The 25700-nt window shown below is 43.4% G+C and overlaps 1 protein-coding gene across 5 annotated transcripts in view; it reads left to right on the top strand.

Annotated features, from left to right (window-relative positions):
- The window catches only part of LOC140719771 (adhesion G protein-coupled receptor B2-like), a 1068758-nt gene that overhangs the window by 974268 nt on the left and 68790 nt on the right, over window positions 1–25700 (top strand). The gene's annotated exons all lie outside the window — the stretch shown is intronic.

Here is a 25700-nt window from a genome sequence, read left to right on the forward strand (position 1 = left end):
TTTAAGCTCAGAGCCAAGTGGATTGGATGTTACTTAGTGCTGGTTGTATTATCAAAACTGCTCACTACAACAAATTGTGTTTCCTTTGCCCATTGAAGGTGTTGCATTATACTGAATAATAGAATTCATGCTGCAGTAAAGAAAACTGCTAATGAGAATATGAGTGGCCAGTCAAGAATAAGATTCATCAGTGCTGTTTTGCAATCATTATCACTGCCTGAGGCTGGTTCTTCCTTGCCTTCCTTATACGCACTCCTCTTCTCTTCTGTTTCTGGGTAGTCGAGACCACTTTTAGCTTCTTTATCTCAAGGTTCAATTTAATCTGCTTTCTATCACCACGTTGAAAATCATACTCCCTCTCAAGACATACCTCATCCAATTAGCTTCACTGTTTGTAACAGCTTCACTTGAAATTGCTTTTCCTCTGTCATCATCGTTTCTCTGATTCCCCATGCATCTCCAAACCTACCTCTCAAAACTCTGCAAAAGTCACAATATCTCCTTCATCTGCATCCAGGTTTCAACACCATTCCACAGTATCCAGAAGTAAACAGACAGCATTTCCAGTGATCTGAGAATTTAATGCTTATGTTACTCTCCTTTCATTATAATTGTCTTAGACTTTTCATTGCTGTGAGCTATAAACCACCCATTAGTTAACGCCTTACAAATAAAGTAATGTTAGAGGAAGTTCTTTCAGTAAGTATTCTTTCTGAAAGGAAAGAATACATCTATCTCATTTTTTGTTAAATTTAGCACATGGAGGAAATCGTGCCATCTGAGTGCTTAGAATAAATAACAGAACTGTGCAACTTCCTCAATTTCTTACCAACCAAAAGCTGGGTACTTGGCATCTGAATGTATTCTTTTTCTAGAGCTGCAAAGATTGAGGAATCTTCCAGGAGAAATTTCATTAAATAACATCCGAAAATGAAGTACTAAATAGAAACGGAAACTTTTTTTGGGCAATAGTTAATGCTCAAATGTGTTGTGACATTTAATTTAGGATTACCAGTGCAAAAAGAACATTCTTATAAGCTAAGAAAATAGAAGCATTCAACAGATCAGGTGGCATCAGGAAAGAGCTAAATAGATTTAATGTTTCAAGTTGATGTTCTGTTATCAGGAGACCTTGAAAGTGGGTTATGTAGCCCTATTTATTTAAATAAGACCATAAGACATAGAAGCGGGATCGAGTCTGCTCCGTCATTCCATCATGGCTGATCCCGGATTCCATTCAAATACATACACCTGACTTATCACCATATTCTTTCACTTATGCCCTGACTGGTCAGGAAACAATTAACTTCCAATTTAAATACACCCATGGACTTGGCCTCCACCGAACAGAATGACAATCATTTGTCATAATGCACTGCTGAAATTAGATAATATTTCCTATTTGGGAAGAATTGTTGCCATCTAGAGAGATGAAGGGCTCTTCAAGCTCCTTTCAATGCAGCTGTGAAATTCAAAAGGCAACTTAATTCTTCTGTCTCCTGCAGAACATCCTACCATCTGCTTGCCAATTCAAGAGGCTCCTGCTATTCAACGCATGGATTCTGGCTGCTATGTACTACCTTTCCTTTACTTACTGTCTCTCTGGCAATAGAGCTTGTTTAGTAGCCCTTCAATGTGTTGCATTTATTGAAGGTGCAGGGCTTGCGTACCTGGAGACCCCAAGGGGGGAAGTGGAGAATGGGTTCATATTCCCAGATTTTGTCTCTGAAGAGTGTTCTGGGCACCACAATCCCATCTACAAACGTGTGTTTATGGCTTAGATTTTCAGATTTGAGATTCAGATTTAGATTTATTTATCACAAGTATATTAAAACATTCAGTGAAATGCATCGTTGTGTTAACACCAACACATTTGGGCATGTGCTGGGGTCAGCCTACAATATAGCATGCCCACAATACTCGGCACAACACAGAACACAACAAGCAACAGAACAACAATAGCCAATCAAGCTCCTTTTGTCTCTCCCACCCCCCACACACAGATACAGACACGGAAAGGCCTTCAGTTGCTAGGCATTAGACAACAGGCTTCAACTTCTGGACTAGCTTTGATCTCATATAGATCCTCAGACTAGCCAATGATGGGACCCAGAACTCCAAGCTTGAACTCTGGCTGCACCAACTGAGTGGCCACTGTGGCTCCTCCTCACACAGATATCTGATGCTGGAACAGTCTAACATCTACGGATGTCCTTCATCACAAACCCACATCGCTGCCTTTTGAGTGTGGACTGGAAGTGTGCAATCCCAATGTCCTTCATCGCACTGTCCACATCGCTGGCCTTCAAGGGTGGGGCAGAATGTCAACAGAAATCTGTGACCACTCTTGGGTAGAGCTTTTGCTCAACTGCAGAGATCAATGTCACTGCATTTTCTTGTCTTTATAATTCTAGGTGATGGTAACAGATTAATTCAAACTTTCCTGTTCCAGCACATCATACTGTTATTTAAACCCCAGTTGGAGTACTGTGTTCAGTTCTAGTCAGCTCACTACAGGAAGGATGTGGATACTATGGAGAGAGCGCAGAGGAGATTTACAAGAATGTTGCCTAGATTGGAGAGCATGCCTTATGAGAATAGGTTGAGTGAACTTGGCCTTTTCTCTTTAGACAATAGGTGCAGGAGTAGGCCATTCGGCCCTTCAAGCCAGCACCGCCATTCAATGTGATCATGGCTGATCATCCACAATCAGTACCCCGTTCCTGCCTTCTCCCCATATCCCTTGACTCTGCTATCTTTAAGAGCTCTATCTAACTCTTTCTTGAAAGTATCCAGAGAATTGGTCTCTACTGCCTTCTGAGGCAGAGCATTCCATAGATCCACAACTCTCTGGGTGAAAAAGTTTTTCCTGAACTCCGTTCTAAATGGCCTAACCCTTATTCTTAAATTGTGGCTTCTGGTTCTGGATTCCCCAAACATTGGGAACATGTTTCCTGCCTCTAGCGTGTCCAATCCCTTAATAATCTTATATGTTTCAATCAGATCCCCTCTCATCCTTCTAAATTCCAGTGTATACCAGCCCAGTCGCTCGAATCTTTCAACATATGACAGTCCCACCATCCCGGGAATTAACCTTGTGAACCTACGCTGCACTCCCTCAATAGAAAGAAAGTCCTTCCTCAAATTTGGAGACCAAAACTGAACACAATACTCCAGGTGTGGTCTCACCAGGGCCCTGTACAACTGCAGAAGGAGCTCTTTGCTCCTATACTCAACTCCCCTTGTTATGAAGGCCAACATGCCATTAGCTTTCTTCACTGCCTGCTGTACCTACAAGCTTACTTTCAGTGACTAATGTACAAGAACACCTAGATCTCGTTGTACTTCCCCTTTTCCTAACTTGACATCATTCAGATAGGAATCTGCCTTCCTGTTATTGCCACCAAAGTGGATAACCTCACATTTATCCACATTAAACTGCATCTGCCATACATCTGCCCACTCACCCAACCTGTCCAAGTCACCCTGCATTCTCCTAACATCCTCCTAATATTTCACACTGCCTACCCAGCGTTGTGTCATCTGCAAATTTGCTAATGTTACTTTTAATCCCTTCATCTAAATCATTAATGTATAATGTAAGTAGCTGCGGTCCCAGCACCAAGCCTTGCAGTACCCCACTAGTACTGCCATTCTGAAAAGGACTCGTTAATCTCTACTCTTTGTTTCCTGTCTGCCAACTAATTTTCTATCCATGTTAGTACCCTACCCCTAATACCGTGTGTTCTAATTTTGCCTACTTATCTCCTATGTGGGACTTTATCAAAGGCTTTCTGAAAGTCCAGGTAGACTACATCCACTGGCTCTCCCTTGTCCATTTTCATAGTTACATCCTCAAAAAATTCTAGAAGATTAGTCAAGCATGATTTTCCCTTCATACATCCATGCTGACTCGGACCGATTCTGTTACTGCTATCCAAATGTGCCGCTATTTCATCTTTTATAATTGACTCCAGCATCTTCCCCAACACTGATGTCAGGCTAACTGGTCTATAATTCCCTGTTTTCTCTTTCCCTCCTTTCTCAAAAAGTGGGATAACATTAGCAACCCTCCAATCCTTAGGAACTGATCCTGAATCTATAGAACATTGGAAAATGATTACCAATGTGTCCACAATTTCTAGAGCCACCTCCTTACGTACCCTGGGATGCAGACCATCAGGCCCTGGGGATTTATCAGCCTTCAGTCCTATCGGTCTACCCAACACCATTTTCTGCCTAATGTGAATTTCCTTCAATTCCTCCATTACCCTAGGTCCTCTGACCACTATTACATCTGGAAGATTGTCTCTGTCTTCCCTAGTGAAGACAGATCCAAAGTACCTGTTCAACTCGTCTGCCATTTCCTTATTCCCCATAATAAATTCACCCATTTCTGCCTTCAAGGGCCCAACTTTGATCCTAACTAATTTTTTCCTCTTCACATACCTAAAGAAGCTTTTACTATCCTCCTTTATATTCTTGGATAGCTTACCTTCGTACCTCATCTTTTCTCCCTGTATTGCCTTTTTAGTAATCTTCTGTTCCTCTTTAAAAGTTTCCCAATCCTCTGGCTTCCCGCTCATCTTTGCTATGTGTTACGTACCCCGTAACTGGGTCACTTACCAGCAAAGATAGAGAGGTCCATTGAAGTCTGATGGTACTATTTTTAACAGTATTTATTGATAAAAATACACAAAAATAATATCAATGCAAACATACAGATAATAGACGTCATCAATACTAAATCTAAAAGCGCGGGTATAATAGATAGATAGATAGATAGATAGATAGATAGATAGATACTTTATTCATCCCCATGGGGAAATTCAACTTTTTTTCCAATGTCCCATACACTTGTTGTAGCAAAACTAATTACATACAATACTTAACTCAGTAAAAAAATATGATATGCATCTAAATCACCGTCTCAAAAAGCATTAATAATAGCTTTTAAAAAGTTCTTAATAATAATCAATAAGAAATAACTCTATCGTTGTCTAGGAGATAATGTATTGTCCGATGGAAATATAAAAGTCACTCAAGTTCATGCAGGCTGCAGCCTTTGGTTGGAGTCACGAGAGAGAGATTTTGGAACTTGCCAGATTTTCCTCTTTTATGATGTTGATCCTTCGAAACGTCGTTGGTGTCCTTTTCCTTTTAGCTAAGCCGTTCTTCTGTGGTCAGTCCCGCCAATCCCAGGCAACGGGAAAGGACGCACGCGGGCCCCACCGGCTGTCGCTATTAAATGCTGTCACGGGATTTCTAGCGTTTCTCCTGGTGCGTCTAAAGGGGTTGTTCCCCAGACCCTCTTTTATCCTTACTCACGGGGTCTCAGATGTCAATCAGGTTGGGATGATGCAATTCCTCAACCAGCCCCCTCTGATCATTCCCTGAGGGCTTCAATGAATAGTACAGTACTCAATATGCAATTCCATCTCCAAGAGACAATGGCCGTTATCCGTGGCTTTGTATCGCGGAGGCCAGGACACATTCCAAACGTCTCTCTCTCATTTCCTGGGTCTCCTGACCTGAATTAATAGCGGTCTTGCGATTCTCAAAAAGGAGGGGGCTTCTTTGTACCCTTCGGCCCCTCAGAGTTGGGGCACAGTCGTAACATATGTTAAACTTCTCTTTAAAGCGACAAAGAATGAGAGGTGACTTGATAGAGGTGTTTAAGATGATGAGAGGCATTGATCATGTGGATAGCCAAAGGCTTTTTCCTAGGGCTGAAATAGCTAACGTGAGGAGGCACAGTTTTAAGGTTCTTAGTAGTAGGTACAAGCGGGATGGTTAGAGGTAAGTTTTGCACACAGAGAGTAGTGGGTGCGTGGAATGCACTGCCAGGTAAAGGCAGATGCAATAGGGTCTTTTAAGAGATGCTTTGATATGTACATGGAGCTTAGAAAAATAGAGGGCTATGCAGTTCATAAGAACATAAGGGGTAGGAGTAGGCCATCTGACCCGTTGAGCCTGCTTCTCATTTTTCCCCTACTATGCAAAAATCTATCCAACCCTGTCTTAAATATATTTACTGGTGTAGCCTCCACTGCTTCATTGGGCAGAGAATTCCACAGATTCCCCACTCTCTGAGTAAAGCAGTTCCTCTTCCTCTCTGTCTTAAATCTACTCCCCCAAATCTTGAGGCAATGCCCCATAGTTCTAGTCTCACCTAACCAGTGGACACAACTTTCCTGCCTCTATCTTGTCTATCCCTTTCATAATTTTAAATGTTTCTATAAGATCTCCTCTTCTGAATTCAGTGAGTACAGTCCCAGGTAACACAATCTTTCCTCATAGTCTTAATGCCCTCATCTCTGGAATCAACCTGGTGAACCTCCTCTGCATTACCTCCTATTACGAACCCCGTAACTGGGTTACTTACCAGCAAAGATAGAGAGGTCCATTGAAGTCTGATGGTACTATTTTTAACAGTATTTATTGGTAAAAATACACAAAAATAATATCAATGCAAACATACAGATAATATACGTCATCAATACTAAATCTAAAAGTGCGGGTATAATAATAATCTATAAGAAATAAGCTCTATCGTTGTCTAGGGGATAATGTATTGTCTGATGGAAATATAAAAGTCACTCAGTTCATTCAGTTCATACAGGCTTCAGCCTTTGGGGACCACTGGGTTTTCAATTGTTGGAGAGAGAGAGAGAGATTTTGAGAAGAGAAACTTGCCAGCTTTCCTTTATCCACTCTTGATCCGTATTTGTCCTTTAGCGAGGCCGTTCCGTGGAGGACTTGTCATCTGGGCAAGGGTGGACACACACACAAGCCTCCACCGGTCTCATACGTTTCTCCTGGTGTGTCTCTTCTTTAGCTAAGCTGTTCTTCCATGGCGATCCCGCCAATTCCCCAGGCAAAGGGAAAAGGACGCACGCGAGCCCCACCGGCTGTCGCTATTAAACGCTGTCACGGGATTTCTAGCGTTTCTCCTGGTGCGTCTAAAGGGGTTGTTCCCCAGACCCTCTTTTATCCTTACTCACGGGGTCTCAGATGTCAATCAGGTTGGGATGATGTAATCCCTCAACCAGCCCACTCTGGTCACCCCCTGAGGGCTTCAATGAATAGTACAGTACTCAATACACAATTCCGTCTCCAAGAGACAATGGCTGTTATCCGTGGCTTTGTATCGCTGAGGCCAGGACACATTCCAAACCCTGTGTATTCTGGACGTCTCTCTCTCATTTCCTGGGTCCCAGACCCGAATTAATAGCAATCTTGTGATTCTCAAAAAGGAGGGGGCTACTTTTTCCCCTTCGGCCTCTCAGAGTTGTGGCACATTCGTAACACCCCCTTCCTTCAAAGCGTTTTTACCATCGGTAAAAACGAAGTAATACAGAGTCTTACAGGATTTTAGAATCTAACACAATACAAAAGTTTTTTTTTCACTACAGAGTAATACAGTTATACATTCAATTCAGCATCTAAACAGTTAACGATTACATTGTCACTTCCTGTAATATCTTAACATCTTGTACCTTACTAAAGTCTTGCAGCATCAGACTCCAATTTAATAACCACCTATTTTCTTTTATTTCTTTCCTTCAGCAAATAAAAACTAAAGAGTTGTGATCTTAGCTTACGTGTATACTACAAAAGTTCATGCAAATACTAATCTTTATTTTACTTTCAAAGTGAACAGTCAAACTTCATGGGAGTTGTCTTTATTATTCACATGCTTTGTCGAAATCCCTTAAAACCGGATCCTGCTATTTAAAATGGCAGCCCGTCAACCCTTGCCCCTTTTCCAGTTAACTCCCACGTGGTGAGCTTGTGCACCATGGCGAAATAGGCTTTCGCCCACTCCTTTCATAGGAGTTATTTTATCAACAATGTGTTCCAAACTTAGACCATTTTCTGAATTTCCACACAATTCTTTAAGTTTAAGCAAGTTGCTAGTTTTCTCTTCAGGACCCTTCATGCTATTAGTTCTCAATTTAAAATCTGAAAGCGATCCCTCTTTGTTCAAACAGCATTTCGAATTCTGCTTTTTCACACCACACTCTTGAATAACAATAGCGTGTGGGGCACCTTTACATTCCAACTCAACCTGTAATTGATTCGCAGGCACTGCGTTACCAAGCCATTGTCTCTGTAGCCTGGTTGCTGCTTCTGACATCAATCCAGACTTTAAAATTTCTTCATTCAATTTAGGAACTACACTTTTCCCTTTTCCTTCAATAATAATATTCACCTCACCACCTTTGATCTCCTCACTAACTTTTAACACACCTTCGAGTACAAACAACTGGGAATTCTCACTTCCCACTATTACCAAGGTTAACCCTTTCTTCACTGAACCAAGTCCATCTGACCCACAAGGACTGCATTCCTTTTCAACTGAATCAAATACCTCAGAATTTTTCTGAGCTCCATTACTAGGTTCAGTACCACGTGCATCCACATCTTGGACACACTCAAACGGGACATTTGCCTCTTCCAGGCTTTCAATACCCGTACCCTTTTCAAATTCTAAATTCCCCTGATCCTCCCAGCTACTCTCTGGGCAACTCCCTTCTGGAGTAAACTCAACCCCACGGGCTGAAACAACCTCATCTGCCAACCCAGCAGACTTCTTCAAGGTAATGGCATCCTTTTCATCTAGGACTGCCCTCATTTCATTATCGGGAACACCTTTAGAATTTTCAACTTCTTCAAACAGTTCTGCCAAACCAGACAGATCATCCATGTCCAACCCTGGACCTTTTAACAGCTTTATCTATTTCTCATCTTTACTTCGTGCCTCTATAAATTTTCTCCTCACTAAGGGAAGGTCTACTTCCTCTCCCTTACTCTCTTTCACTTTACTACTCTCCGTTTTACCACCCACTAAACCCTCGTGGTACAGGGTCAGTAAAAACTACTCGGCCAAATCGATACTGGCCGGATTTAAACTGCTCTTGTTCTCAGCTGCCTTTTTCGACATGCTGCGAGTGATTGCGCATGCGGGATAGATCTTGGAATCTAGGGGCGGGACCTCAACACTCACAGGCCGGCTCGTCAGCTTCATTGCTGACCAAACCTTACCACCGGCTAAATCGTTATCAAGAAGGACGTCCACGTCAGTTCTCGGGAATTCTGATCTCACCCCTATTTCAACTGGTCCAGATACCAGATCACAATTTATAATGATCCTATGCAAGGGCACTGTTTCTGTCCCTTTTCCTATTCCTTTCAAAGCTACCATTCCCGTCTTGCGACCAAAATCCAGTACCTTACTGCTAATCAATGACAGTTCAGCTCCCGTGTCTCTCCAGATCCGCACTGGAACTGGTGTGTCTCCCGCTCTCACAGACACGGTTCCGTTTGACATACATGTCTCAGACCCTTCTCGTACACTGTCTACCTGGGGCTCTCTCGTTGATTTACTGATTACCACAGCACATCCTATAGGGACTGCTGCTTTCCATTTTCCTGTCTCCTTCCTCGGAGCAAGGCACCTAGATGCAATATGTCCCCCCTTTCCACAATTAAAACAGGTCAAGCCAGGAACTCTCCTGCCGTCTTGCCTCTCCTCCTCAATCTTACTACTAGCTCCCGGCGGGACCTCTGCCTCAGCCGGCGGGCTTTCTCTGCTGTTCCCACGGTCTCTCTGGTAACTTTTATTCGAGGGAAACTTTGTCTTGTGGGTTAGGGCATATTCATCTGCGAACCTAGCAAACTCGGAGATGGACTTATTCGGCTTCTCATTCAAATACATCCGGATATCCTCCGAAACACAACCTTTAAATTCCTCAATCAGAATTAACTCCCTGAGACGCCAAAAATCTTCTTCCACTATTTCTGCTGCACACCAGCGATCCAAGAGCACACCCTTCTCATAGGCAAACTCGGTATACGTCTGATTCCACCCTTTCTTAAAATTTCTGAACTTTTGTCTATAGGCTTCAGGTACCAATTCATAGGTCCGAAGAATGGCCTCCTGTACTTTTTCATAATTCTCAGACTCTTCCTCCTCCATGGACAACGCTGCATATGCCCGTTGTGCCTTCCCTTTTAACACACTTTGTAACAACGCCACCCACTGCTCTTTGGGCCACTTCTGATTCACTGCCACCTTTTCAAAATGCAAGAAATAACTATCAACATCCGTCTCCTCGAACAGAGGTACTACCCTCAACTCCCGACTAACATTAAACCGCTCCTCTCGGTCTGACCCTTGAACTCTTCGCTCTTGCCTTAACTTCTCCATATCCAAGTCATGTTGCCTCTGTTTCTCCGCCTCCCTTTGGTTCTCAGTTCTTTCCCTCTCTTTCTTAGTTGCTTCCAGCTGTTTTAACTGAATTTCATGCTCCCTTTGTTTTTCGGCTCTTTCCTGCTCTTTTTCTTTCTCAGCCCTTTCTTTCTCCTTTTCAGCTGCTTCCAGCTGCTTTAACTGAATTTCATGCTCCCTTTTCACCTCTAACTCCTTTAGCTGGATCTCATGCTCCCGTTGCTTCTCGGCCCTTTCTTTCTCTTTCTCAGCTCTTTCCTTTTCCTTTTCAGCTGCTTCCAGCTGCTTTACCTTAATTTCATGTTCCAACCTTAATTTCTCCAAATCTAACTGAGCCGTCCCACTAGCTGGTACCTTTTCAGGGATATTTTCCAATACCTCAGCTGAAAACACATTCTTCACAATATAATACTGAGTTATGGCCCTCTGCACCTCCCGCTTTTTCATTGACAACCTCACCTCTGCGAAGTTTAGTCCTTTCGCAATATTTATCAAGTCCGACTTTCTGGCCACCTCTAGCGCCTCCAGAGTTGGGTTTTCTCTAAATTCATCCAAGTCCATCTTTGCTGGTTTCCCGTCTGGCTACCGGCGCAACCAGATCGAAGTTTGGACTTACAAGCCCAATTCACTGGCCCTCCAATTTGGTATCAAATCTCGAGACAAGAACCCCAAGTTGTTACGAACCCCGTAACTGGGTTACTTACCAGCAAAGATAGAGAGGTCCGTTGAAGTCTGATGGTACTATTTTTAACAGTATTTATTGGTAAAAATACACAAAAATAATATCAATGCAAACATACAGATAATATACGTCGTCAATACTAAATCTAAAAGAGCGGGTATAATAATAATCTGTAAGAAATAAGCTCTATTGTTGTCTAGGGGATAATGTATTGTCCGATGGAAATATAAAAGTCACTCAGTTCATTCAGTTCATACAGGCTTCAGCCTTTGGGGACCGCTGGGTTTTCAATTGTTGGAGAGAGAGAGAGATTTTGAGAAAAGAAACTTGCCAGCTTTCCTTTATCCGCTCTTGATCCGTATTTGTCCTTTAGCGAGGCCGTTCCGTGGAGGACTTGTCATCCGGGCAAGGATGGACACACACACAAGCCTCCACCGGTCTCATACGTTTCTCCTGGTGCGTCTAAAGGGGTTGTTCCCCAGACCCTCTTTTATCCTTACTCACGGGGTCTCAGATGTCAATCAGGTTGGGATGATGCAATCCCTCAACCAGCCCACTCTGGTCACCCCCTGAGGGCTTCAATGAATAGTACAGTACTCAATACACAATTCTGTCTCCAAGAGACAATGGCTGTTATCCGTGGCTTTGTATCGCTGAGGCCAGGACACATTCCAAACCCTGTGTATTCTGGACGTCTCTCTCTCATTTCCTGGGTCCCAGACCCGAATTAATAGCGATCTTGCGATTCTCAAAAAGGAGGGGGCTACTTTGTACCCTTCGGCCCCTCAGAGTTGTGGCACATTCGTAACACTCCAAAGCCAGTATATTCTTCTTTCAGTAAGGAGACCAGAACTGCACACAGTTGTCCAGGTGTGGCCTCACCAGTACCCTGTATAGTTGCAGCATAACCTTCCAGGTCTTAAGTTCAATCCCTCTCACAATGAAGGACAACATTCCATTTCTCTTCTTGATAGCCTGCTGCACCAGCAAACCAATCTTTTCTGATTCATGCACAAGCACTGCCAGTTCCCTTTGCACAGCAGCATGCTGCAATTTTTTACCATTTAAATAATAATCTGCTCTTCTATTTTTCCTTCCAAAGTGGATGACCTCGCATTCACCAACATTGTACTCCCTCTCCCATACCCTTGCCCATTCACTTAACCTATCTATATCTCTCTGCAGATTCTCCATATCTTCTGAAAAATTTGCTTTTCCACTCAATTTAGTATCATCAGCAAACTAAGATACACTACACTGGGTTCCCTCTTCCAGATTGTTAATGTATATCATGAACCGACTCTTGCGAAACACTGCCCACCACTGATTGCCAACCAGAGAAACACATATATCCCAACTCTCCGCTTGCTATTACTTAACCAATTCCCTATCCATGCTAATGCATCAGCCCCAACTCTATGCATTCTTATCTTATGGATAAGCCTTTCATGCTGCACCTTATCGAAAGTCTTCTGAAAATCCAAATAAATCATGGCCTTCTGATCCCCTCTATCCACTGCACTAGTTATATCCTCAAAGAACTCCAGTAAGTTCATCAAACACAACCTGCCTTTGCTGAATCCATGCTCTGTCTGCCTGTTGAATCCACTTCTTTCCACATGCCTCACTATTTCTTCTTTAATGATAGCTTCAAGCATTTTCCGAACCACAGATGTTAAACTAAATAGCGTACAGTTAGCTGCCTTTTGCCTACATCCTTCTTTGAGCAGCAGCATGATATTCAGCATCTTCCAGTCCGCCAGGACCTACCCAGAGTCCAGAGAATTTTGGTAAATCATCACCACAGCCTCTACTATAACTTTTGCCTTTTCTTTCAGTACCCTAGGATGCATTCCATCAGGAGCAGGGAACTTATCTATCTTCAGGCCCACAAGTTTGCTCAGCACAATCTCTCTAGTGATAACCATTATATTGAGGTCCTCACCTCCCATCACATCCATCACATCTCTCTTTGTCATGTTAGATACATCCTCCACCCTGAAGACTGACACAAATTAGTCACTCAAAGTTCAGCCGTTTCTTCATTACTCAATATCAATTCCTCCTTCTTCTCCAAGGTACATACATTCACTTTAGCCACCCTTTTCCGCTTTATTAATTATAAAAAGTTTTACTATCCATTTTTTATATTATGTGAGAGAATAGGACCAATCAAGTGCGACAGTGGAAAAGTGTGTATGGAACCAGAGGAGATAGCAGAGGTACTTAATGAGTATTTTGCTTCAGTATTCACTGTGGAAACAGATCATGGCAAATGTAGCGATGATTTACAGCAGACTGAAAAGTTTGAGCATGTAGATATTAAGAAAGAGGATGTGCTGGAGCTTTTGAAAAGCATCAAGTTGGATAAGTCACCGGGACCATACGAGATGTACCCAGGGCTACTGTGGGAAGCGAGGGGAGAGATTGCTGAGCCTCTGGCATTGATCTTTGCATTAATGGGCACAGGAGAGATTCTGGTGGTTTGGAGGGTTGTGGATGTTGTTCCATTATTCAAGAAAGGGAGTAGAGATAACCCAGAAAATTATAGACCAGTGAGTCTTACTTCAGTGGTTGGTAAGTTGATGGAGAAGATCCTGAGAGGCAGGATTTATGAACATTTAGAGAGGTGTAATATGATTAGGAATAGTCAGCACTGCTTTCTGAAAGGCAGGTCATGCCTTACGAGCCTGATTGAATTTTTTGAAGATGTGACTAAACACACTGATGATGGTAGAGCAGTAGATGTAGTGTATATGGATTTCAGCAAGGCATTTGACAAGGTATCCCATCCAAGGCTTTTTGAGAAAGTAAGGAAGCATGGGATCCAAGGAGACATTGCTTTGTAGATCCAGAACTGGCTTGCCCATAGAAGGCAAAGAATGGTTGTAGATGGGTCATATTCTGCATGGAGATCAGTGACCAGTGGTGTGCCTCAGGGATCTGTTCTGGGACCCCTACTCTTCGTGATTTTTATAAATGATGTGTATGAAGAAGTGGAGGAATGGGTTAGTAAAACTGCTGATGACACAAAGGTTGGAGGTGTTTTGGATAGTGTGGAGGGCTGTCAGAGGTTACAGTGGGACATTGATAGGATGCAAAACTGGGCTGAGAAGTAGCAGATGGAGTTCAACCCAGATAAGTGTGTGGTGGTTCATTTTGGTAGGTCAAATATGATGGCAGAATATAGTATTAATGGTAAGACTCTTGGCAGTGTGGAAGATCAGAGGGATCTTAGGGTCCGAGTCCATAGGACACTCAAAGCTGCTGCGCAGGTTGACTCTGTGCTTAAGAAAGCATGCGGTACGTTGGCCTTCATCAATCATGGGATTGAGTTTAGGAGCTGAGAGGTAATGTTATAGCTATATAGGATCCTGGTCAGACCCCACTTGGAGTACTGTGCTCAGTTCTGGTCGCCTCACTACAGGAAGGATATGGAGGCCATAGAAAGGGTGCAGAGGAGATTTACAAGGATGTTGCTTGGATTGGGAAGCATGCCTTATGATAATAGGTTGAGTGAACTCGGCCTTTTCTCCTTGGAGCGACGGAGGATGAGAGGTGACCTGATAGAGGTGTATAAGATGTTGAGAGGCATTGATCATGTGGATAGTCAGAAGCTTCTTCCCAGGGCTGAAATGACTAGCACGAGAGGGCATACTTTTAATGTGCTTGGAAGTAGGTACAGACGAGATGTCAGGGGTAAGTTTTTCACACAGAGTGGTGAGTGCGTGGAATGGGCTGTCGGCGATGGTGGTGGAGGCGGATGCGATAGGGTCTTTTAAGAGACTCCTGGATAGGTACATGGAGATCAGAAAAATAGTGGACTATGAGTAACACTAGGTAATTTCTAAGGACATGTTCGGCACAGCTTTGTGAGCCAAAGGGCCTGTATTGTGCTGTAGGTTTACTGAGTTTTTATGTTTCTATGTTACTATGTGCTGATTTATTTTCATAAACTAGCTTCTCTTTCTTTATTGCTGGCTTTGTGGTACTTTGTTGCTTTTTAAAGTTTTCCCAGTCTTTCAGTTTCCCACTACACTTGGCGACTTTGTATGCATGAGGTTTTAGTTTGATGTCTTCTTTTATTTCCTTAGTTATCCGAGGCTGGCTCTCCCCATCCTTACTGTCCTTGCTTTTAACTGAAATATACTTTTATTGAGCACTGTGAAAAATGTCTTTGGAAGTCTTCCACTGTTCCTCAACTGTCCCAACATATAGCCTGTGTTCCCAATCTACACTAGCCAAATCCTCCCTCATCCCATTGTGGTCTCCATTGTTTGGGCATAATACACTGGTTTTAGATTGAACTATTGCACCCTTCATTTGTATAAGAAATTCTATCATACTGTGATCACTCTTTCCAAGAGGATCCCTAACTACAAGGTCACTAATTTTACCTGTCTCATTGCACAGGACCAGATCTAAGATAGCTGTTCCCTTGTAGGCTCAGTAAAATACTGTTCAAGGAAGCCATCACGGCTGCATTCTATGAAGTCCTCCTCAAGACTGCCTTGACCAATTTGATTCACCCAATCTATGTGTAAGTTAAAGTCCGCCATAATAACTGCTGTTCCATTGTTAAATGCCTCAGATATTTCTGTTTATTGCCTGTGCCACTGTAATGTTATTTTTCGGTGGGCGATAGACAACTCCCACAGTGATTTTCTCCCTTTAATATTCCTAATCTCTACCCAGATGAATTCAACATTCTGTTCCTTAAATCTTATATCATCTCTCATATCTTCCTATCTCATCCTTAATTAAGAGCACTACCCCACCTCCCTTATCTTCCTGCCTATCCTACTGTATTACCTGATATCATTAGATATTTAGTTCCCAATCCTCTCCACCCTGCAACCATGGCTCTGTATTGACCACTAAATTATACCCTTTTTATACTGATTTGTGCCACAGGTTCACTGACCTTGTTTCAAACACTATGGCATTCAGATAAGGTGCCCTTACACTCATTGTACTTTTAAAATCTTGTAATCTTTTACTCTTTAGTGCTTGTCTTTTCTCCACTCCCCTCTTACTTTTCTCTTTTTTATCTTTTGCTTTTCCTTTATCTTTATTCACCTTTATCTCTTCTACTTTATCCATACTTCTCCAATCTGTCAAACCCACCCCCTCCCCACTATTTTGTTTAAAGCCCTATCCACAGCCCCAGTTATGTGATTCTCTAAAATCCAGGTCCCATCACAGTTCAGGTGGAGCCCGTCCCATTGGTACAGCTCCCTCTGTCCCCAATACTGGTGCCAGTTTCCCATGAATTCAAACCCACTTCTCCCACACCAATCCATGAGTCACTCATTTAACTCTCTAATCTTCTTGACCCTATGCCAATTTACACATGGCTCAGGTGGTAATCCAGGGATTACTACCGTTTTGGGTCTGCTTTTTAATTTAGTCCCTAGCTGCTCAAATTCCCTCAGCAGAATGTCTTTCCTCATTCCACCTATGTCGTTGGTACCCACATGGACCACGAAAACTGGATCTTTCCGCTCCCACTGCAAATTCCTCTGCAGGTCAGATAAGATGACCCAAATCTGGGCACCAGGCAGGTAACACAGCCTTCAAGATGCTCTATCCTCACAACAGAGAACTCTGTCTATTTCCCTGACTAAACTATTCCCAATTACCATATTTCTCTTCTCTCCCCCCTCTTGAATGACTCCCTCATCTACAGTGCCACAATTAGGTTGCTGCTCCTTCCTACAGCCTCCACTCTCATCCACACAGGGAGCAAGAATCTCAGACTGTTGGACAAGCTCTTCCCCCACCCCTCTCCGATGTGCCGCAATGTTTGTAGCTCAGATTCCAGGTCATCAACTTTGAGCCTGAATTCCTCGAGCAGCCAACACTTGCTGCAGATGTGGTCACCAGGAACCACAGTGGGGTCCACCAGCTCCCACATATAACCATATAACAATTACAGCACGGAAGCAGGCCATCTCGGCCCTTCTAGTCCGTGCCGAACATCATGCAGTTACTGCACATCAACTGATCCTGTATTATCCCTTATTTAATTAGCTGTAATTTAGTGACTTTTTAATTCAACCACTACAAAAGCCTTACCTGTGCCTTCTTACCAAAACCTCAAATTCCCACTCCTACACTGATCCACTTACACAATAGTTGCTCTGTTTGACCCTGCTTTACTTTTATTTGCTCCTATTAATGAATTGCACATCGATTGGTCTGCCACTAATGTGCTAATCCCCGCGCAATGCTCCTTTTTTAAACTCTTCTCCCCGACCTGTATGAAGCTCTCTCTCTTATTGTCAGGCCCAGTCTGATTTCCTGGATATTCTCTTGAGACTGCCTTTCCATGGGCTTGCTGTCCAGACAAGGAGGTAATAAATTCAATTAAATGTTTGACTACGCTTCCACTATCTGCCACTGCTGCTCAGTTACCAAAGTACTGGAGTAAGATGGTTATTGCTGGGCTCTCAACTCTGAAAACCGAACTGTATTGGTCATTATTTCTGAAAACCACATCTATTATCTACATTGAAAATGGAAGCAAGGTCCCACTAAGTCACCTTTAGCCACCTTCTGCTGCAGTACAGACAATTCTTCCATGCTCTGTGGGACTAGCGAAGTATGGGACTTTGTGGTAATAAGTAACCTTGGAAAGGTAAAAAAAAACTTGGACATCAGCATCATAAGCAGTGCAGATAATGAAGGTGGCACATCATTGAATATGTTCATCTCTGGACCTGACTTCCCAAATTTAACAAGAGAACATAGTGCTTCATGGTAGCAGAGCAACGCCATTACAGGCCGGGGTTCAGAGTTCAGTTTTGGTGTCCTCTGTAACGAGTGTGTGTGTGTGTGTTTCGGTTTCCTCTGAGTGCTACGGTCCACCCTGACTGTAGTCTCCTGATGAGGAAGTCAAGGATCTAGCTGCAGAGGGAGGTGCAGAGGCCCAGGCTTTTAAACTCATGGATTAGAACTGATGAGATGATGGTGTTGAATGACAAGATGCAATGGATAAACAGCAGGCTGGTGTAGGTATTGCTGTTGTTCCGGTGGACTGAGATTGAGCTAGTCCACTGTAGACCTGTTGTGGCAGTAGACAAATAAATGATTGCATGCATAATTACAGTACATAGTAGAGACATGATGATGGCATGAGTGAATAAAGTTGCTTACGACATTGCACTATTTCACCTCTCAGTTGAGGAATCAATTACAGTCGGCCCTCCTTATCCACGAGGGATTGGTTCCAGGACCCCTCGCGGATGCCAAAAAACACAGATGCTCAAGTCCCTTATTTAACCTGTTTCAGTGTGGTGGACTTTAGGACCCAGTGGAGCTCTGAATCCACAGTGTTTCTATTCACGAAAATAATCACGATCACAATTGAAAATAAAGTGGAAATATTAAAGCAATCGTAACGAGGTGAAACGCCATTGGTCATTGGAAAAACGTTAGGCTATGTCGGTCAATAATCGTAACAATTTTAAAGGATAAAGTAAGAAAGGTCCTGCCCTGATGAAACCTACAATTATTATTAAGCAATGCAATGCATAGAAAGGTAAAATATATACTATATACTAAGACAAACGTTTGTACCTATTCCGACTTACTTAGTAAGAGAACTTCTGATTTTCTCGATCCTGATCCACAATAACCCAGGCACATCCTCCCGTATACTTTAAATCATCTCTAGATTATTTATAATACCTAATACAATGTAAATGCTATGTAAGTAGTTGTTATACCTCATTGTTTAGGGAATAATGACAAGAAAACAAAGTCTATACATGCTCAAACAGCAAGTGCTGGAAGAGCACTCCAGGTTTTCTCGATTCGGGGTTGGTTGAATTCGCACATGCAGAACTCGCGGATAAGGAGGGCCGACTGTACAGTGATTTCAACTAAATGTGCAAATGAACAGATAATGGTTAAAATTCCAGTATTTGTGTTCATCAAACTGCAACCAAATGCAACTATCCAAATGGTTGGCTGTTCACTCTTCAAATGTGTTCCTCTCTCCATTTCCATGCAATTATTATGCCCAGACTTTCAGAAAGACCTTTGGAATCAATTAGGATGTTACTGCATGCAATATATTCTGTACTTGCATCGAGTGTATGAAGGTAGCTGCCACTGATTGACACTCATCTAACTCACAGACTATGTCGCCTGTTTATGGCTGATTAGGCCATATCCTGTGCAGACAGGATAAACTGGAGGAATACACTGCAGAGACTCAGAAAGCCACAGCACTTGACTGACCTGTAAACATCTGCAGGATATAAAGAAACAACTTTGTAGAAAGATTGCAGACTGACGCAAGAAACAAAATGTAGTGATAATTGGTGACTGTAACTTTCCACATATTAATTGGGACAGCCATCCTGTAAAAGTACTAAATGTGATGAGAGTTTCAGTTCAATTTGAGTTTAATTGTCATTCAACTATACATGAATACAGCCAAATGAGAGAGTTGCTGCAGTGCCAAGGAGCAAAACATAGTACTCGTAGCCACATCACACGGCACAAAGCACACATAGCAAACACATAGAAGTATCAGTAAGATATGGCTACTCAAAAAATATATAGTCCAGACCCAAACATCAATACAGCTGATGAGCAAATTCTGGGGGGCAGCATCAGCTCCAGCCTGATGCCACGTCGTGCTGCACACCAGCTCCAATGCTTCTCTCTTGGCAGCTGTAAACAAGCAACTCCACAGCCTGAGCACAAGTCCTCGCACATCCAAGATAGCAAGTACATATAAGAATTCAACACCAGTAAGACAAAGGAGCTGGTGATGGACTTTAGGAAGGCTAAGCCTGCACTGCTCTCTATTACTATTGATGGTGAGGACCTACAAGTACCTGGAGGTGCACCTGGATGACAGACTTGAATGGAGCACCAACACAGAGGCTGTGTACAAGAAGGGCCAGAGTCACCTCTATCTCTTGATATCTCTTGGCCCTTGCAACTCACTAATGGGGTAGAGCTACAGTACTTTAAATTCTTAATGTCTAGCAGGACCAATAGCACCAAAAGAACAATAGCACCTTTTATTGACCCTGTAGAAGCTTCTATGATTAAACGTGTCACCATCTTACCAGAAGCATATCAAATGTGTTCAGGAAGGTTTCCTTAATCAGTACATAAAGAGAGTGTGCACTACTCATATATTAGGGAATGAGACATTTGTGTGGGGGAACACTTTGCATCTAGTGATCATAGTGCCATTCAAACGTGGGAAGCCTTCAAAAGTAACATTTTGAGAGAATGAAGCTTGTATCTCCCTCACCACGTACACCAGGAAACAGTTGTGCTAATCCACATTTCCCACATTCCGTAAAATTGGCCTTTCTCCAATTTAGAATATAAACCCACAACCAGATCTATCTTTTTTCATAGTTACTTTGAAACCACTGTGTTATGATCATGAGATGCATAGTGTACCCAGACACGAACTTCTGTCACCTGCCCTGAGTCTTCCCTAATAGCAGATCGTGTATCGAACACTATCTCGTTGGGACTTCTACATCCTGATTAAGGAAATCTTCTGAACACATTTGACAGACTCTATCCCATGCAGTCCTTTTACATTATGGGAGTCCCAGACAGTGTTGGGAAAGTTAAAGTCACCTACTATAACAACCTTATGTTTCTTGCAACAGTCTGCGATCTGTCTAGAAATTTGTTCCTCTAAATCCCATTAACCATTGGGTGGTCTTGTAATGTGTGGCCTCTGTCGGTCATGGTCGACCATGGGTACTGCGCCTCTGGTGGTCAGTCATTTGTTGAGCAGCGTCAACAGTGGCTATTCAGGCCGATTATGGAATGGTAGGCTCTGCCCCAGTTGCTGCATGTGTAGGGCATAGTGGAATCTTTGTCCGCTGTGCTCTCCGTTTAGATCTCTGCCCCTCAAACTGACCCAGGACCACTCTTTTGCTCTGCTCTAGGTGTTGCTGAAGAGTACCTCGCTATCTGCTGTATCCCCCCCCCAGCGTTCTGTGCCGACCTTTAAGGCCTTCATGTCGCACTTGCAGAGGTCCTTGAAGCAAAGCTGGGGTCTACCAACATTCCTCTTGCCTATTGCTATTTCTCCATAGAGGATGTACTTTGGCAGTCTACCATCCTTCATACGATGGACGTGGCCCAGCCAGCGCAGTCTGCATCATCCTAAAAGCGTGAACGTTGTGGGAAGTCCAGCGCAGGAAAGGACCTCGGAGTTTGGGACTTTGCCTCTCCGGGTGATGCCGAGGATGTGTCGAAAGCTGTGCAGGCGAAAACTATCAAGTCTCCTCTCCTGTTTGGAGTAGATGGTCCCAGTCTCGCTACCATACTGGAGGCTGCTGATAACACATGCAATGTACAAGACAGTCTTGATCTTTGTGGCGAGTTTCAGATTCTCCCAGACCCGCGAGGAGAGTTGAGCAAGGATCGATGCTGCTCCGCCGACACATCTACCGATTTCAGCATCGAGGGAGAGAGTGTCGCCAATGGTCAACCCCAAGTATGTGAACTCGTGGACCACTTCTGGACCACAGTCACCGATGGCAATGACTGGTGTCTTCACCATGCTCTGGGCAAGGACACCTGCTTTCTTTAGGCTGATGGCAAGCCCGAAGTCCCTGCACGCCTTAGAGAAGTGACCCACGAGAGTCTGCAGTTGCTGCTTGGCGTGCGAGGCCATCAGTAAAGAGCACGCCACACACTAAGGTCCTTTACACCTTTGTTCTTACTGTCAGGCGCACAGGGTTGAACAGCCGCCCATCAGACCTAGTGTGTATGCAGGTGCCCCCGCGGACATCCCAAACACGTGCTTCAATAGCATAGCAAATAATGTTGGGGCCAACATAATGGTGACTCCACCATGAACAGCGAAGAGTTCCAGTGAACTGTCATCGTACTGAACAGTAGCTCTCATGTCGTCATGGAATGACTTGATGATACTTTGGAGTTTCGGGGGACAGCTGATCTTGAGGAGAATCTGAAAGAGCCCTTCCCTGCTGACAAGGTTGAATGCCCCGGTCAAATCGATGAAAGTGACATAGAAGGGTTTCTGTTGTTCTCCACACTTCTCCTGGAGTTGACGGAGTGAGAAAATCATGTTGACAGTTGACCTCCCTGTGTGAAAACCACATTAGGACTCAGGGTAGACTCGTTTTGCCAGAGTTTGTAGACGTGCCAGAGCTACATGAGCAAAGACTTTGTCGACAACACTCAGGAGGGAGATACCCCTGTAGTTGTTTCAGTTGCTCCTATCACCCTTGTTCTTGTACAAAGTGACCATTTTAGAGTCGCACATATCCTGTGGGTCAGTTCCTTCCTTCCAGCACTGACGGAGGACCTCGTTTAAAAGCTAGAAGCAAACCTCGCATTAGCACAGTGGAGATGAGGCAGTCGGAGGGGGTTGGCCAGTTTGCCAAGTCAGTGCAGGGTGCTGTGACTGCCTCCTTGCGGGGTGGGGGGGGGAGGCTGTGGCAGGGCAGTGGTCGTGTCTTCGCGGTGCCATCCGCGAGTCAGCACTCTCTGTCTTTGGAAGAAAGACCACAAAGAGCGGTGACTGGTTTGAAGCAGAGTCCAGCATCATGACTCCTGTCATCGAAGCCAAGCACGCAGATCTCACGGAGTACGGGAGCTCGCCGTCCAACCGGACACTCCAGGTGCTTCGAGCTGCTGAAGGCTGGGTGGCAGTGTGCGGACGGGTACTGGCTCCAGCTCAGTGGGGACATTCGGACAGCAGCTGTGACAGGTAACATCAAATCGATGTATGATGGTGTCGGGGTGGGGGGGGAGGGCCTTGGCCCATCACAGAACAAGTCAGCACCCCTGAAGTCATCCAGCGGTGAAATAATCACCGATAAAAGCAAGCAGATGGAACGCTGCTCTGAGCTCTACTCGAGGGAGGGTGTTGTTGGCTCGGCCGTTGATGCCGTCATTGATCTTGTAATATAGTTCCATTAATGTGGTCATACCTTTCTTTTTTCTCACTCAGTCACTGGCCTTTTATTACCTTGCTTTTCCCTGCTATCCTTCAATAAAGGTATCACGTGTGATTTTCTCCAAACACTTCATACCTTGTCCTGTGCCAGCAAAGACCCGTCAATACTTCTGGAATTTGCTAGTTTTCTTCAGATTTGTTACATTCAGAGTAATTTTGTTTCTTTTATTTTCAATGTTTTGATTTCATGGTTTTATTTGAAGAAGCGCAGCTGTTGGCTATGTTACTGAAAGCTCATGGAAGCTTAAGTCGAGCCTAGTAGTGAACAAAAACTACTCAGCTCAAGTCAGGGGTCAGCAGTTTGCTGCAATGATCTGTGATCAGGTTGCAGTTTCATTTCAGTACCTGATGCCAAAATGCAGCAACCAGAGATTTTCAACATTTGACAGTGAATATTACTGTTGCCTGGCTACATCCCTATTATTACCATTCAGAAATACTAATTTCCCAATCCAAATGTTAGTATGTTAATAGAAATATCATTTGTTTTTTCTAGTATGATTCAAACAACTCATGGCAAGCAAGTTCATTTCAGTATTAAAATGAAATGAGATTGGTTTCTACAAAAAGAAAAATTTTGTCTGTTGTGTGGTAAAGAAATCTGGACCAGATGAAGTCAGATTCCCATAATAACTGCCAGTTGAGAAGATAGATGTTATTAAAAATGCAAATAATTTAAACTGGTGTGCTTGTAACTCTAACGATTTCCAGCTTTAAATCTTTTTTTAGAAAAGCTTTCCTTTAGCCACTTCTTGTAATCAGCAGGGATGGCATCTTTATATTTCCATCAGGAGGAAGGAGCACAGGAGGTGCAAGGAGTCGTGTCTGTTTCAAAAAGCTACCTTAAGCATGCAGTTCTGGGCATAATGGGTGATTACACTCATTTAAATATGCCTGGTAAAGCTAATTTGGTGATCTATATTTTTAGCACAATTGCTGATTATAATTAAGTGTCTTGGAATGGTAAATATAAGTTCCATATACACAGTTCCATTGAAGGCATGAAGGGCAATTACAATGTTATCTACGCTATAGGGAAGAAAGCCACATCATGGTCAAAATCACAATAGCCAAGGATCCCATCCCAGGATATGGTTCCAGTGCCACAAAAGCATTATTTTTCCACTTTCCTGGTCGAGTTTTGTTGATAGATTTTTTTTTTTGTCCATCTTGTCCTAGAAGAGAATGTAATGTAATGTTAATGAGCCATGCTATCTTTATGAAGTGCGAGTCACATCTGAACTTTACATAAGAACATTTCAAAGCTACATGTTTCAAAACCATATCATCATCTGCATTTCAGCCTCAGTATATTTTACATTAAAGTTCATATGCCGCTTCATAAAGAACTCAGCTCATTCTCAGGCACTGGTATAATTGAAACCTGCGTGAAGCAAGTGAGTACCCTCGACTGCCAAAGCAACACTCCAGCCAGTTGATCAGCACAAGTCTTGGCCAGGTACCCCATCTGGGCCAGATGCTTTTCGTGGGTTCACCCAACTGAAGGCTGCTCGCTCATTGGCCACAGAGACTGAAATTACAGGATCATCAAGGGCTGTGGGGGTTCATGATGGTTCCTCCAGGTTTTGATGGTGAAAACAAGCATTAAGCTTATCTGGAGGTGAAGGAAGTGAAGCCCTGTTGTCACTTATGTCATTTGACCTGACTTTATAAGAGGTGATAGCAACAAAGCCCTGTCACAATTGTCAAGCATCCTTCAGGTTCTGTCCAGAATTGCCACTTCACCTGTGAGTTGGCTTTATGTAGATATATCAACTGTTTTGATCACCAGACTTGAATGTCTCTGATCTGGGCCTCAGCAAATCACTGTGGATCCAGGGCTTCTGGTTTGGGAAGACTCTGATTGATATTGTGTGGATACAATCACCTACAACTGTTTTAATAAAATAAAATCATGATGTATTCAGTCAGATCCACTGACTTGAAGCACTCCTCTGCTTCCAGTGACCACCTCTTGGTTGTCCTAATCACTGAAGCTTTGCTCTTTGCCTTTGCCTGTATGTAGGTAGGAGAAGGACAGCCAAGTGATCTAATTTCCTGAAAAGCAATTTGGGCATGAAATGGTAGGCATTCCTTAACAGTTTAACAGTGGTCTAGCGTGTTGGGACCTCTGGTGCTATAGCTTATAGTATATGCTGATGGTAATTGGACAGGATTTTCTTCAAGTGAGCCTGGTTGAAGACCCTGAATATAATTTGAAATGCGGCAGGATGGACTTGTCTTGTTGAGAGACATCATGCAGTATCTTCAGTGCTTGATTATAGTTAGCCGTTGGTGGTGTGTGAACTGTGGTCAGGATTATGAAGGAGAACTCCCTAGGTAAACAAAACGGATGGCACTTGGTATTCAAGGTTGGGACAACACAAGTTCAACAAAAACGCCATGTTAGGCACATATGCAGCATCCACACCAAGAGAAAGTGCCAGAGGGCACGGCTTTGCTGGAAAGATGTCAGATGAAGATGCTTTGCAGAGCAATACTTTTTAAGAATATATGTGAAATCCCTCTTTACTGGTCATCTCTGGAAATGCAGCTCGTTAGCCCCTCGCTAACAGCCACTGGACTCCCCAGTGAGAACCCCACCTTCCTCAGACTTCATACACCTACGGTGTACACGACTTTGACCCTGACAAATCTCTGAGTTTGGGATGCCTTGTCCACCCAAACCCTGGTTTGTGTGAATGCTGTGTGACCTACTGCCCCTGGCAATTGTCCGTCAGCAAGAAGTAACAGATCATACACTGCATACAATTATAAAGAAGTATGTTTAAGAATGTTAA

The sequence above is a fragment of the Hemitrygon akajei genome, chromosome 32, assembly GCF_048418815.1.
Source record: "Hemitrygon akajei chromosome 32, sHemAka1.3, whole genome shotgun sequence".
Taxonomy (NCBI): domain Eukaryota; kingdom Metazoa; phylum Chordata; class Chondrichthyes; order Myliobatiformes; family Dasyatidae; genus Hemitrygon; species Hemitrygon akajei.